Source organism: Pleurodeles waltl, chromosome 4_1, assembly GCF_031143425.1.
Source record: "Pleurodeles waltl isolate 20211129_DDA chromosome 4_1, aPleWal1.hap1.20221129, whole genome shotgun sequence".
NCBI lineage: Eukaryota > Metazoa > Chordata > Amphibia > Caudata > Salamandridae > Pleurodeles > Pleurodeles waltl.
Genome location: NC_090442.1, coordinates 819,173,176 through 819,188,751, shown reverse-complemented (window position 1 = coordinate 819,188,751; position 15,576 = coordinate 819,173,176).

Below are 15,576 nucleotides of genomic sequence, written 5' to 3'. Positions count from 1 at the left end.
AGCACAGACCAGGGAAGATTTTTTTTTCTCCAAAAAAGAGGGTGGGGGTATGGCCATACCCCCACCCCAAATAAATGGGGAGAAAGTTGTTCTGCCCATCGGTGAGCATATGGGGCAATTACCCCAGATCCACTCCTCGGGGGGCAGAAAGCCTACTAGATGCCAGAGAATTTAAAAAACAAATAGTGGGGTGGTGGCTACCCACCAGTATGGACATGGTTATGCCCCCCCCCAACTGAAGGGGCTAACAGTCTTTCAGCTCTCCCCTGCACACTAAAGATCTTATCCCAACGGCAAGCAAGAGGATATTTGATTATTTTGGGTTTTGGTTTTACATTTGGGCCATGAGAGCTTGTCTAACTCTCAAAAAAGTCTTACTCGTAATAGCGAGGGCTGCACGTTTTGGACTTTGGGATGCTGCCATGTAAAGAAATCTACAAGACCTAGACACATCTGAAAACTAAACATCTGGGTGAGTCCAGGGTGCTGTGCTTCACATGCACCTTGCATCATTTTCTTACCCACAATGCCCTGGAAACCTCTAACTTTGCTTGAAATCACACATTTTCCCACATTTTTTTGATGGACCTTCAGGAATATGCAGGAATCCACAAACTTCCTACCACCCAGCATTGTCGCATCTATACCGATAAAAATTCTGCAGCACTTCTCCACCTAAAAACATTTTTTTCAAACACTTCCTTGTCCCTTACATGTTCGAGGGAGATTCCAGCCAGAAGACCACGACTGTATGCTGATTGCTGAATACTTTGCTACAGCTGCTTACGCAGACTTCAGGCTGTTGCTCAGGTATGGGGATGACGTCTTTCCAGGGGAACCAGAAGGGCAAAATTAGAGCTTAACACGCTGTACTCTATTATAGCCTAGGTAGGATTTAGTCTTTTGACTCCAGTGACAATATGGTAGCGTTATTTCTATGCTTTACTCTCCTTGTCACAATTTTAATTTTGTCATGCTGTCTCATCCTGGTTATTGCAGCACATGCTTTGTTATCTAAGATGCAGTTGCTTCATCAAAATCTTATTGAAACCTATACTGCATCTTTTTGTCATTATGTATGTGAGACTAATGTAACTGAGAGAAACAGATGAGACCTGAGTTACCACGGTTTCCCTGAGAAATCAATTATGTCATGCGCTTGGCTGCCCAGTCATTCCTGCCCTTGGGTAGAGATGAGGCACTGCTAGTTAGCCGGAGCAAAACCCAGATTAGGGTGACAGCTGTCACCTGTAGTGGGTCAGACTCAGTCTCTCACACCGCAGGCAATTCTGCCACTTAAAATCCAGTAGTCTTGTTAGGATAATGAGACAGTCCTTTTGGACCTGCTTTGGTTCCCCCTTCAATTTTGACATGTTTTTGGCTCTTCCCTGTCACAGGCACTTGGCCCACTTACACAAGTGAGGTATCATTTTAATTGGGAGACTGAGGGGAACGTTGGGTGGTAGGAAATTTCTGCTGGTGCGGTGATCCTACACAGAAATGTGGGAAACATTTCACTTTTTAGCAATTTTGAGGTTAGCTGAGGATTCTGGGTAGGAAAACACTAAGGGATCCACACACGTCACACCTTCCTGAACTCCCTCAGGTGTCTAGTTTTCAGCAATGTATCGGCTTGGTAGGTTTCCCTAGATGGCTGCTGAGCCAGGGACCAAACACGCAGGTGCCCTCCCACAAAAACAGTTTTTTTTGTATTTGATATATTAATGTATCTACGGAGTAATTTGGGGGCATTTCCTGCCGCGGGCACTAGGCCTTTCCATACAAGTGAGGCACCATTTTTATTGGGAGACTGGGGGAATGCTGGGTAGAAGGAAGATTGTGGCTCCCCTCAGATTCCAGAACTTTGCAGCACCGAAATGTGAGGAAAAAGTATTTTTTGCCAAATTTTGAGGTTTGCTAACGATTCTGGGTAACAGAACCTAGTGAGAGAACCACAAGTTACCCCATCTTAGGTTCCCTTAGTTGTGTGGTTTTCAGAAATGGCCAGGTTTGCTAGGTTTTCCTAGGTGCCAGATGAGCTAGAACTAGGGGCCAGAATCCACAGCTAGGCACTTTCCAAAAAACATGTCTCAATGTGAAAATGTGATGTGTCCATATTGCGTTTCCTATCGCGGGCATTAGGCCTACCCACTCAGGTGAGGTACCTTTTTATCTGGAGACTTGGGGAACACAAAAAAGAAGAACAAGTGTTATTGCCTGTAGCCAGGTGGTTCCCAGCCCGACTGCTCGGCGCAGCGACAACTGGACGAAAGGGTGCCCCGGGGGCACTGCAGACGTCACCCAGGAAGGGGAAGCTGTCGGAAACCCGGAAGTCCAGGTTTCCCAAAACATAAAGGACGGACAACCGATGCGCCCGCATCAGGAGAAGAGAGGGAGAAGCAGGATGGGGACACAGAGAGGCGAGGGATCCGTTCCAGAGACAGAGACACAAAGCGACGCGAGCCAGAGACATTCAACGACAGGGGGCACAGAAGCCCCTGGAGACCCACTGACCGCCACGTCCCCGGAGGGACGTGGCTAAGGAAGGCAAGTTACTGCCTTCAAACCGGCTATCGGACACTTCTTGGGAGGGATGAGGGTGCGGGAGGAGGGAAGAGTTAGGCGGGGACAGATTCACGGCCGGGTAGAGGGATAACAATAGAAGAGCGTGCCCGGCATACAAACGCATGACTCTTCTTTCCTTTTTTTCGGTTGTGTTTCTATTTTTTCTCTTTTGGTTTTCCTTTTATCCTTCCAAAACAAAGTAATTAGTGACATCACTGAAGAGAAGTTGCTCTTCTAACTCACTGCATGTCGTCCTGAGGGGACTGTGACCACAACAGTCCCCTTCTTACTATAGTAATAGCAAAATCTTTTTTTTTTTTCTTTTCCTTTCTTTCTTTGAATGTGGAGGGCGCTTGTTGGTGTATGAGAGTACTCTGGATCATGGGGAGCACGACCTTATTGGGTAGAGCGTATATAGCATGGGTGTATACCCCAAGAAACTTCCCACCTCACCGCACTCTTCCCTTTCTAACCTCACCGCGGGACCCCAAACTTCCTTTTTCTCTTTCCCGCTTCCTACATCGACTGTCCAACACCACCGGATCTTCACCTGGTCGGAGATCACAGGAGGCCTTTTACCAGGGAGGACTCACCTGGGGAGAAGAAGATAAAGAACATTAAATAAAAGGACTGTTGGGACTTGGACCTACCAAAACAACACAAAAGAAGCCCTTAAAGAAAATAAAATAAATTCACCTAAAATTTCTGATATCCTGACCTGTTTCTATTCTGTCCGTGCCCCGCTACACCCACACCTCATACATTGCCCCTTGTCTTTCTCCACATCTTTTCCTTCCAAATGTAAGACAGTGTGTAAAAAAATGACTATTTGAGAAATGCCCAGTAATTCACATGCTAGTATGGGGACCTCGGAATTCAGAGATGTGCAAATAGATAATGCTCCTCAACACCTTATCTTGTGCCCATTTTGGAAATACAAAGATTTCCTTGATACCTATTTTTCACTCTTTATATTTTACCAAATGAATTGCTGTATACCCGGTATACAATGAAAACTCATTGCATAGTGCTTCTCCTTTATTGGCTCTGGGTACCTAGGGTTCTTGATGAAGCTACGAGCCCTATATATCTTGGCAACAAGAATAGTCCAGCAGACGTAATGGTTTATTGCTTTCAAAAATATGCCATAGCTGGAAAACGTTTCAGAAGAAAAGGTGACAGAAATTGCTGTTTTTTTCTACCTCAATTTCAATATTTTTTTAATTTAGCTGTTACTTTCTGGAGAAACACCTTGAATGATCTACACAAACAACCCCTTGCTGAATTAAGAATTCTGTCTACTTTTCAGAAATGTTTAGCTGTCTGAGATCCAGCATTGGTTTCACACCCATTTCTGTCACTAACTGAAAAGAGGCTAAAAGCACAAAAAATAGTAAAAATGAGGCATGTCCCGGTAAAATGCCAAAATTGGGTTGAAAAGTGTGTTTTTCTGATTCAAGTCTACCTGTTCCTTAAAACTGAGAAGGTGGTGATTTTAGCGCCATAAACCATCTGTTGATGCCATTTTCAGGGAAAAATCACAGCCACCACCAGCCCTTTTTTCCTGTTTTTTTTTTTATTTTTTTAAACGAAACTTTAGCTCTATTTTGGCTAATTTCTTGGTCTCCTCCAGGGGAACCTCTGGAATCCCTAGGATGTTGTAAAAAAAAATGGATACAAATTTGGCGTAGGTAGCTTATGTGTACAAAAAGTTATGAAGGCCTAATCGCAGACTACACCAAATAGCCAAAAAAAGGCTTGGAACAGAAGAAGGGGGGGAGACCTGCCAGCTAAGAGGTTAATTCAGGCATACTTTTCAAGGCAAGAATGTTCAATATGTATTTCTAACCCAGCATAAGGGCACAATTCCAAAAAGATCCTTTGCTGAGAGCCTGAGCTCTTTACTTGCTCTCAGAATCTCATGTGTCACTCTCAACATTCAACGACTCATTACAGGCTGTAAATTAGCTAATAAAAAGGCCCGTTATTTTGTCTGTTTGTGGCTCTCTGTAATGGTGCACTGGCAATTGCAGCTGCTTTCACAGTACAGATTTACAGACACTTCCCCTTCACCATGCATTTCATATTTAATGATGAGACCAAGTGCGCAGTTATTTTGCTTGTGCATTTTTTAGTTTTAATTACCCAAGCACTTGGTTAGTACAGTGGTCACAATGTTTGTCTGCACCACATTCTGAGTACCGGTAGAAATGGTGACATAATTAATTTGTAAATGTTGCATTTTCAAAACGTTTAGTGCTGGCTTAGAGGATGATATGGTGTATCTGTTTCCCGTGAAGGGGTTTAAAAATATGCAGGGAGAGTCCGGAAAAACCTGCCGAGTCTCAAACGAACGGAGAATCCAGTTATCCCGGCGTTGTCTGCCTTCCCCTATGGTCATCGAGCATCAAATTGGAGCTGCAGTCATGGCAATACATATGAATGTGAGTAAACCAGTATGTGCAACTGGCTATGAAAGGAATTCATGGTAGCTATGGATCCAGCTGTTATTTGTATTCCCTTTTTAAAATTCAGTATGACTCGAGACAAAAGGATGCCACGCTTTCGCTAAGACAGCCTAGGCAAACTGGACAGCCCTTTACTATCTCTTGTTTAACATCCCCAAGGTTACATGTTCCTTGTCAATTCAAGGTATGACAATTAATTAATTTGTTTTCAACAAGGTTGTGGCGTGCCGTAACAAATCACCACTGGTCAAGGAGATGTAACCAATGAAATGTGCAGCGAGAAAGAGCACGTCTCGTTAAGCATAGAAAAACAATTTTCAGACACACAATATTCTTTTCCTTTTTGCGTTCCTTATGCTTTTTCCTGGATCTTGCATTTAAATACCTTGTTTTATTATTTTATGTTTCCTTTTGTTGCAAAAGTCTCATAGTATACTCAGTATTAAATTCTATAAAATACAAAATCTTCAATGCATTTCAAACTTGTCCAGGTTGTTTCTCCCAGAGTGTGTGTATTCTTCCATACAGTCCTCACTAATGTCTCTCCATATGAGTTTGCACGCTCAGTTTCTGTGCCTCTAAATGGAGCTTAGAAGCATTCACGTTCAACCTACAGGTCAACTAACAGTCGGGTTCTCTGACAGAATATCGGAAACAGAAATATAGTGTGTGCATAATGTATCAAAAATATCGAGGACCAAAAGAGCGAGAAGGTAAGTGCAAATAGGTAAGTATAGATTTACTATTCTTAAGTCCACATCTATGCACCTTGAAGACATATATTTCATGGTACATATATGTGGAGTTATATAAACTTTGCTTACCTATAGAAATTTACCGTCACCATGTTTGTGTCCTTGATATTCCTGGCACAATATTTTGGTCCAAAATATTTCTGGTTCGAATATTCTGTCCAAATACCAACAGTCCCAATTCTACAAGAGATGTGTCTTCAATTATTCACAATTCTGTTTGTATTTCTACTGTCGTACCTTAATAGGGGGCATCAGATCAATTAATAGTCAGTTAGCAGAAATAATGGCCAGACCTGTGTAGGCTTTTTGCAAATATTGGTCACAAATCAAAAGAAGTAATTACCTGCCTGCGCTCAATATGGCATTATTATGTTCTTCTAATAGTTGCCTGATAGAGTCATCATAGAGGCTGAACCATCTGCACGAAGGGAGTAAGTAGATAGAAAAGTAAAATAACCCTCACTTTGAACTAAACCTCTGATGGCACCAAGCAGGTGACGAAAGTGAGTCTAACCCTCTCTAGAAGAGCTCCCTCTCTTGTTTCTTCCATCCAAACATATATCAATTCATCCTTTCACTCTTACATCTGACCTATGTTCTGTTATTCATTAATTCTTTCATCCATCATTAAAAGTTTCCCAATGTAATCCATCCATCCACTCTGCCATCCATTCATTCATCAATCCATCCTCTCTGCCATTTACCATCCATCGACCCTCTCTGCATCCATCCTCCATCTATCCACCCTGTCATCCATTCATCCATCCCCTCTGTTCCATCCATCCATCCACCCACCCATTCATCCATCCATCCATTTGTCAATCCATCATATCATACATGCATCTAGCCACTCATCCATCCACTATGCTATCCATCCCTCCATCCTGCAGTCCATCCATTCATACACCCACACTGTGATCCACTCATCTATCAACTCTTCTGACCATCCAGCCATTCTGCCATCAGCCTATCCATCCACCATCCATTCATCCATTCAGCCATCCACCCATCCATCTGTTCATCCACTCTGCCATCCATTCGCTTGCCTTCTTCCACTCATTCATCCATCCATCCATTTACTCTGCCTCCTTTCATCCATTCATCCATCCCTGTACCCAGCTATCCCTTTACTATGCCATCCTTCCACCTGCCCATCCACCTATCCATCCCTTTACTCTGCCATCCTTTCACCTGTCCATCCACCTATCCATTCACTCATCCTTGTACCCACTCATCCATGCATCCTTTCACCTAATATTCCTTCCATCTTTTCCTCTTCTATTTAGCCATATTTCATTCTACCTTGTGCCCGCTTACTCTCCTATAGATGCTGTATTCCTTTATTGCGGTATTTATCAGCTTCTGTCTGTCTGCACCAACACAAATAGTTTACATAAAACAGAGGCTTTTGAATATAAATTACAATGCATGGTGGTTGGTTTGCAAATTTGTATTCCCTTACAAATCTTATAAATGAAATAATCTTGCCAAGTGAATGAAAATATAGTATTGCTTAAATCACCTTAAAATGTCAAAGATGTTATAGGACAGATGGCTCTCAGGATAAAAGTGCATTTTGTAACTTGAGAGCTTACATTGGAGCTTTCAGAATGGGCACAGAGATGCCAAGAGACATATTTACTATGTCTTACACAGTCCGGTGTTGCTTAGCATTGTCGGAAAATACCTGTGCTGTGTTACTTTGTTTTCTTGCCTTATGGATGCACCCTATTTAATTTACAGCGCACCACGAAGCAAGTGTGATACACTCATGATACAGTATTATAATCTTGTAGCTTTAGCACAGTGGGGCGTTATGCAACTTCTACTTACAGGATAGAAATCCGATTTGCGTGCTGCAAGTCACGTTTACCTGACACAACTCTGCTTTGCGTCGTAGAGGAGATCATTAAATCAATCTGCCCATAACAAAGCCATGCTTTTTGGTTAATGCTACCTATCTTTTATATATGGCAAATATGGATCGAGTTACTTGCCAGGTTTGTCCCAACATGGATGAAGATTTGGTCCTCGAAGGGAGCATGAAAAGGAAAAGAAGAAAGTCAGAGCAGTTGCATCCAACAGAGGAGCAGATCACCCAGCTCCACTTTACTGGTTGTTAGAGTTGAGGGTAGAGACCATGCAGAGCTGGATGAATTACCGACTGTCAATGCTAGGTAAATGTTGTGAAATGACATGATTGCAAGATGCTCCCTTTATCAAATTTAGGGGAAGAAATATTAATATTAACATTTTGGATGGTGCTTGTGCGACTTTTTTTGGGCAACCATGATGCAAAATGTTATTTGTGTTTTACAAAGCCAGGCAAATCAGATTTGCTTGGACTTGCGTCAGATTTCTCAAAAACGGGTAACACCAGCCTTTATATTTCAAAAATGGATTTGGCACATTCCCAGATGCACTAAAGCTGGTAAACCTGGAAATGTGTAAAAAAGCTGTGTCTTCGCAAAACAGATGTAAGGGGGAAAATGTTACTTTAGATTGTTCTTGTGCAGAAATGTATATATTTCTGCACAAAGCCAATCCTGCCTGTAACACAGGTACTCTTGCACCATGATGGAAAGGTGACTATATTGGTGCTACACAGCACACAGGGTGCCAACACTAAGGGGGTCATTACGAGTCTGGCGGTCATCAGAGCACTAGACTCGTGGATGGCCGTTGGACTGCTGAAAATGCGGCAGTCCCAGCGCAACATTACAACCCTGGTAGTCGGGCCGCCAGGGAACAGCCAGCCTCACCAGGATTGGAGATCCCAGCTGTCTGGAGGTGGTGGCGGCCCAAATCTGCCAGGGCAGAGCTGGAAGCAGAGCTGTCTTGGCGATTACGACCCCCTTCTCCGCCAGCGGTTTCATGGTGGTACCACTGCCATGAAAAGGCTGGCAGAGAACAGGTGCAGAGGGCCCAGGTTGGTCCCTGAACTGCCCATGCCAAGTGAACTTGGCATGGGCAGTGCAGGCCCCCCCGGCCAGCACCGTTGCAAGGGTGCTGGTGCACCGTGCTCACTACAGCACTGCAGCTGGCATCGATTACAACCCGGAGACAATGCTGTAGTCTGATTCCCGCTAGGTCAGCGGATGGAAACTCAGGTTTCCGCCCACTGATCTAGCGGGAAACTCTTCATAGGGCCGGCAGGGAGGTAGCCTGTGTGGTGGCAACATCCCTTTTAGTGACCCCCTAAGTGAGAGCAGACATGTACCATATCTTAGTGGAACTGGCACATTTCTTCTGTGCACCTTTTACGCAGTGCAGCACAGCAGAGCAACATTGCTTGCTGCTCTGTGTTGTGTGATTAATTGCTATATCTGTCCCTAGTTTTACTGCTGTTGTAAGTTAATGATGAATCTCATAGCCGTACGATCCATAATGTATTGTATTATAATAGCACATCATTTCAAAGATCTTAACTTAGTTTTGAAGGACAATGAATGTGAGAGGTCTGAAATATGCAGGATATGTACCATCAACATTCTCTGTATGTGGTTGTGCGCTATGTCCAGCATATCGGCAATCCTGTTAGAAATGGGGCCTCTGGTTGGCAGTCAGTTGCACTCTGTCCAAGCAGGCACCCTCACTCTAGTCAAGGTAAGGGAGATATACTCCTAAGACACCCCTGCTCACCCTCTTCGTAGCTTGGCACAAGCAGTCAGGCTTATCTCAAAGGCAATGTGTAAAGTACAGTAACACAGTGAAAACACTACAAAAGTGACACAACACCAGTTAAGAAAAATGGCCAATATGTATCTAAATCAAACAAGACCAAAACAACAAAAACCCAAGATACAAAAGGAAAGTTATGAATTTTGAAAGTAAAAAGAGTCTTAATCCACAGAAAAGAACGGATGCGTTGTTTTTACACAAAGTACCTGGCTTCCTTAAAAAATAAAGCCGCATTGGCGATGGTGCATCGGAAAAGTCAGCAATGCATCGATTCTTTACTCGCCAGTGAGGCTGTGTGTCATTTAATCTCCAGTCGGGTAGGCGATGCATAATTTTTCTCTCCCACAGAAAAGCCATGCATCGATTTCTGGATGGCAACCTCAGCCCTGTGCAGGTTTGCTTTGGTTTTGGCCCCCCGCGACACTGAGTGCAAAAAGTCCGGTGCACAGTGGTGAAAAGCTGCACTGTGTGGATGATGCATCGATTTTAGCAGCCGCACACTGGTGTTGCATCAATTGTAGTAGCCGCACACTGGTGTTGTGTCGATTTCCCAGCTGTGATGCAGGTGGTGCATCGATTTTTCAGCCGCGAAGCAGGTGCTGCGTCGATTTTTCTCCTGCACAGCTCCTGTGCGTGGATTTCAGTCTTGGTTCCACCAGCTTCTCCTTTCAAGCGCCAATGGACTTGATTGGGTACCAATTGGCAGAGTAGGAGTCTCAGAAAGTGAGTCCAGGTGCTGGTAGAACAAGTCTTTGATTGCCCAAGACTATACAACAGAGTGCAAGCTCAGTCCAAGCTCTTGGAGACACTTCACTAGCAGGAAAATACAGTAAAGTCCAGTCTTTGTCCTCTCAAAGGCAGAAGCAGCAATTGAAGGCCAACCCAACAAAGCACACTCACAGGCAAAGGGGCTGTACTCCTCCTCCAGCTCTTCAACTCTTCTCCTTGGCAGAGGTTCTTCTTGATCCAGAAGTAGTCTGAAAATCTGGGGCTTGGGGTCCAATACTTGTATTCCTTTCTGCCTTTGAAGTATGCAAACTTCAAAGGAAAGTCTTTGTTGTTCACGAGATCCTGCCTTGCCCAGGCTTGGCCCTAGACACACACTAGGGGGTTGGATACTGCATTGCGTAAGGACAGACACAGCTCTTTTAAGTGTAACTGTCAGCTCCTCCCACCCCACTCTAGCCCAGGAGACTCATCAGGATTTTCAGACTACACCCCAGCTCCCTTTGTGTCACTGTCTAGAGGAAATTCACAACTGTCAGTCTCACCCAGACTTGGAATACACAAGCAGGCAGAGGCATAGAATGGATAAGCAAGAAAATGCCCACTTTCTAAAAGTGGCATTTTCAAACAGACAATCTAAAAACAACTTTACCAAAAGATATGTTTTTAAATTTTGAGTTCAGAGACACCAAACTCTAGATCTCTATAGGCTCTCAATGTGAAACTGAACTTGAAAGGTATGTAACGGCAGCCCCCATGTTAACTTATCAGAGAGACAGACCTTGCAACAGTGAAAACTTAGCAATATTTTACTGTCAAGGCATATAAAACTTATCAGTATAAGTTCTACCTTTAACATACACTGAACCCTTCCCATGGGGCTATGAAGGACCTACCTTAGGGGTGCCCTACATGTACAAAAAGAGAAGGTTTGGGCCTGGCAATTGGGTACACTTGTCAGGTCGAATTGGCAGTTTAAAACCACACAGACAGACACTTCAGTGGTAAGTCTGAACCATGTTTACAGGGCTACTCAGGTGGGTGGCACAATCAGTGCTGCAGACCCACTAGTAGCATTTGATTTACATGCCCAGGGCACTTCTAGTGCACTTTACTAGGGACTTTGAAGTAAATCAAATGTGCCAGTCATGGAAAAGCGAATTACACATACAGTTTACCTGGTGAGCATTTGCACTTTAGCACTGGCCAGCAGTAGTAAAGTGCCCAGAGTAACAGAACCAGCAAAAACAATTCCAGCACAGGAAGCAGAGGCAAAAAGTCAGGGGAGACCACACCAAGGATGCCAGGGCTAACAGGCACCTTTTCCATCTACACCAGAAACGCAACCAGAGAAGGCTGCTGAATCAATAGAGGATGAAGTAGACTTTGTAAGTTTGTCTCTGGCAATTTTTTTCTTGTTGTCCAGTGTTTGTAATCATGCAATCTTTTTGCATTATCTCTGAAATCCTCTGCGGTGCCATGGTATATCTAATCTACATATATTGTTTGTCACAAAGCCTCTTTTTTTGATAATGAATGTGGTCACATGTTTTCATTTGTCAAAATCATGAAAATATGTATATAGTTTTTGTAGGAAAGTGCCACTGTTGGCATAGTTACCCTCCCACTTTTTGTCTAATGTTGATTCCAACTTTGATTGAAACCGTGCTAACCAGGCCCCAGCACCAGTGTTCTTTCCCTACCTTTGTTTTCTCAATTGGCACAGCCCTGGCACACAGTTAAGTCCCTTGTAAAAGGTACCCATTGTGCCAAGGGCCCTAGTGCCAGGGAAGGTATCTAAGGGTGGCAGCATGTATAATGCCTCCCTAGAGGACCCCTCACCAAGCACAGTCACACTGTTTTGCAGCTTGTGTGTGCTGATGGGGAGAAAAAGACAAAGGCGACATGGCACCCCTCTGATGGTGCCATGCTCACAAACCACTGCCTGTGGCATTGATAAGTCACCCTCTAGCAGGCCTTACAGCCCTAAGGGAGGGTATATTATACCACAGGTGAGGGCATAGCTGCACAAGCAATATATCCATACATTGTCTAAGTCCATTCTTAGACATTGTAAGTGCAGTGTAGCCATATTGAGTATATGGTCTGTGAGTTGGTCATTATGGACTCCACAATACTGGGATGTTTGGTATCAAACTTCTAAGCACAATAAACCCACACTGATGCCAGAGTGGGATTTATTTATGTGACAAATGCACACAGAGGGCGTCTTAGAGATGCCCCCTGTATGTTAGCCAAACTGCTAGTGTAGGACTGACCGGTCTGTGCCAGCCTCCCATATTCAGACAAGTTTCTGACCACATGGGGTGAGTGCCTTTGTGCAGTCTGTGGTCAGAAACAAAGCCTGTCCTGGGTGGAGGTGCTTCATACCTCCCCCCCTGCAGGAACTGTAACACCTGGTGGTGAGCCTCAAAGGCTCAAGCCTCGGTTTACAGTGCCACAGGGCACTCCAGCTAGTGAAGATGTCCGCCTCGGACAAAGGCCTACTTCTGCAGAAGTCTGGCAGGAAAATTTGGAAAAACAGGGAGGAGTCACCATCCCAGCCGGGACCACCCCTAAGGTGTCCAGAGCTGAGGTGGCCCCCTCCCTGCAAAATCCTCCATCTTGGTTTGGAGGACAGGGACCAATAGGGATAGGAATGTACCCCCCCAATGGGTGTGGGCACAAGGAGGGTGTAGCCACCCTCAGGGAAAGTAGCCATTGGTTACTGCCCTCTGACCTCTAAAACACCCCTAAATCTAGGATTTAAGGGCCTCCCTGAACCCAGCTCACCAGATTCCTTGTGACATACAAGAAGAAGAAGGACTGCTAAGCTGAAACCCCCTGCAGAGAATAAGGAAGACGACAACAGCTTTGGCCCTACCCCTACCGGCCTGTCTCCTGCTTCAAAGAACCTGCAACAAAACAGCGACGTATCCAGCGGGACAAGTGACCTCTGCCCAACTCCAGAGGAATGCCCTGCACCCACAAGGACCCTGAACTCCTGAGGACAGTGGTTCTGTCTAAAGAAACCTACAAACAAGGACTCCCACCTCACTCCAGATGTGTGAGTCCTGACCCCTGTGCACCCGATGCCGACGGCCCGTGTTCAGGTGGTCCAACCAGCAAGAGAGGGTCCCCAGGCGATTGCGAGCAAGTGTCCACCCTAGGTTGACCTCTCCACCCCTCCACGAAGACACCTGCAGAGGGAATCCTGAGGCTCTCCCTGACCGCGAAGCTCCGGACAAAGATATCTGACTCCTAAGAACACACTGCACTCGCAGCCCCCAGGCCTTTGAGAAACCAACCTGTGGTGCCTCAACAATCTGTAGGTGGCCCTCCTCCCTGTCCTACCGGTGGTGTGGCTGAGACACCCCCCTGGACCTCGCCTGCAGCTTTTGAGTGACCCCCGGGGTCTCCTCATAGACCAGCATTGGAAACCAGATATCCTGTTTTCACCCTGCACCCGGCCGTCCCTCTGCCGCTGATGATGTGTGGTTGGTTCCTACTTGTGGTCCCTACAGTGCTCTGCTAATCCCCCCTGGCCTGTTCTCCCAGATGTGGGTACTTACCTGCAGGCAGACCGGATTCCGAGCACCCCCTGTCTCCATAGGAGCACATGTTAAAATTGTTCATCTTTGACCTCTGCACACGGCCGGCCCCGTGTTGCTGGTGGTGGGTGTTTGGGGTTAACTTGAACCCCAACCACTGGACTTCCTGAAACCCAGAGACTGAAACTGTAAGTGTTGTACTTACCTGTAAAACAATCTAACTTTTCTTCCCCCCAGGAACTGTTTCTGAAAATTGCAGTGCCCATTTTTACAACAGATTATTGCTAATAACTCAAAAACTGTATTACTTACTGATTTCAAACAAAGTACTGTTGATACCTGTGTAAAATACGAATCTGTTGAAGTACTTACCTGCAACTTGAATATTGTGGTTCTAAAAATGAAGTAAGAAAATATATTTTTGCAATATAAAAACCATTGGTCTGGAGTTAAGTCATTGAGTGTGTGCTTCTTCTATTGTCTGTTTGTGTACAATAAATGCTTTGCGCTGCCCTCTAATAAGCCTAACTGCTCGACCACACTACTACAAAAGAGAGCATTAGTATTATCTACTTTAGCCCCTTTTATGCCCTTGGGGAACCCCTGGACTCTGTGTACACTATGGCCCTCATTACAACATTGGCGGTAAATCCCTCTTACCGCCATGCAGAAGACCGCCAACACACCGCCGCGGCCTCGGAATCCCGCCACAGCTATTATGACCCACAGCTCAGAATCCGCCAAAATCTAGACACCCAAACAAGTCTGCCACACCAAAGGTCAGTGATAAACTGGTGATAACAAAACCTCCACCGTCACGCCAACAGGAATATGCCCACACTATCACGACCCACGAATCCACGTGGCGGTCTTTCAGTCTGGAAGAGACAATGGCTTGTGTGTTTGGGGAAAGGGCCCCTGCCTTCAGCACGGAGGAGCTGGAGAAACTAGTGGATGGGGTCCTCCCCCAGTACACTCTACTCTACGGTCCTCCAGACAAACAGGTAAGTACACAGGGAGCATGCTGTATGTGCTATGCCTGTGTGGAGTGGGGTGGATGAAAGATGGGGGGGAGATTGAGGCGTGCATGAAACAACGATGAATGCATGTGCCACATGGCAAGAGCAGGGATGGGGGCCAATGACTGTGACGGTGCAGTTGCTAATAAAGTTTCTCTTCCAGCTGTACAAATCATGTAGGTCAGCGCCCACCAGAAAAAAGATATTTGGCATGCCATCGCCAAGGACATCTGGACCCTGGGGGTCTACCACAGACGGAGCACCCACTGCCGGAAAAGATGTGAGGACATTCACCGCTGGAGCAAGAAGACGGCGGAGGCCCAGCTGGGGATGGCCTCCCAACGTGGGAGGGGTGCCCGTCGCACCATGACCCCCCTGATGTTCAGGATCCTGGCGGTGGCGTACCCGGAGTTGGATGAGCGCTTCAGGGCAGCCACAAAGAGGTGAGTACACTCTCATTCTGCTGATTCAGCGCGCATTGGAGGTGTCTGGGTGGGGGAGGTGGGCTGTGGGTTCCCATAGGCCAGGGCGAGTTTAGTAGGCAAGGTCCCTTCTTAAGGCAGGTCCTGTGGCACCCCACCCTACCTGTGTACAGTTCTAACTACACCTAGTCAGGCTCCTGTGACATCCATGTGTGCAGCAATTGGGCAAAGCCTTGTAACCCATGTCCCTGGGATTGATTAGGGAACTCTAAGTGCACGGCGTAGTGCAGGGGGCTTCTGTGTCTGTAGTGTCCGCCAACGGTAGCAGTATTGCATGCACTCAACATGTCTTTCTTCTGCCCCCCCCTTTTTGTGGTCTCCCTGTTCTT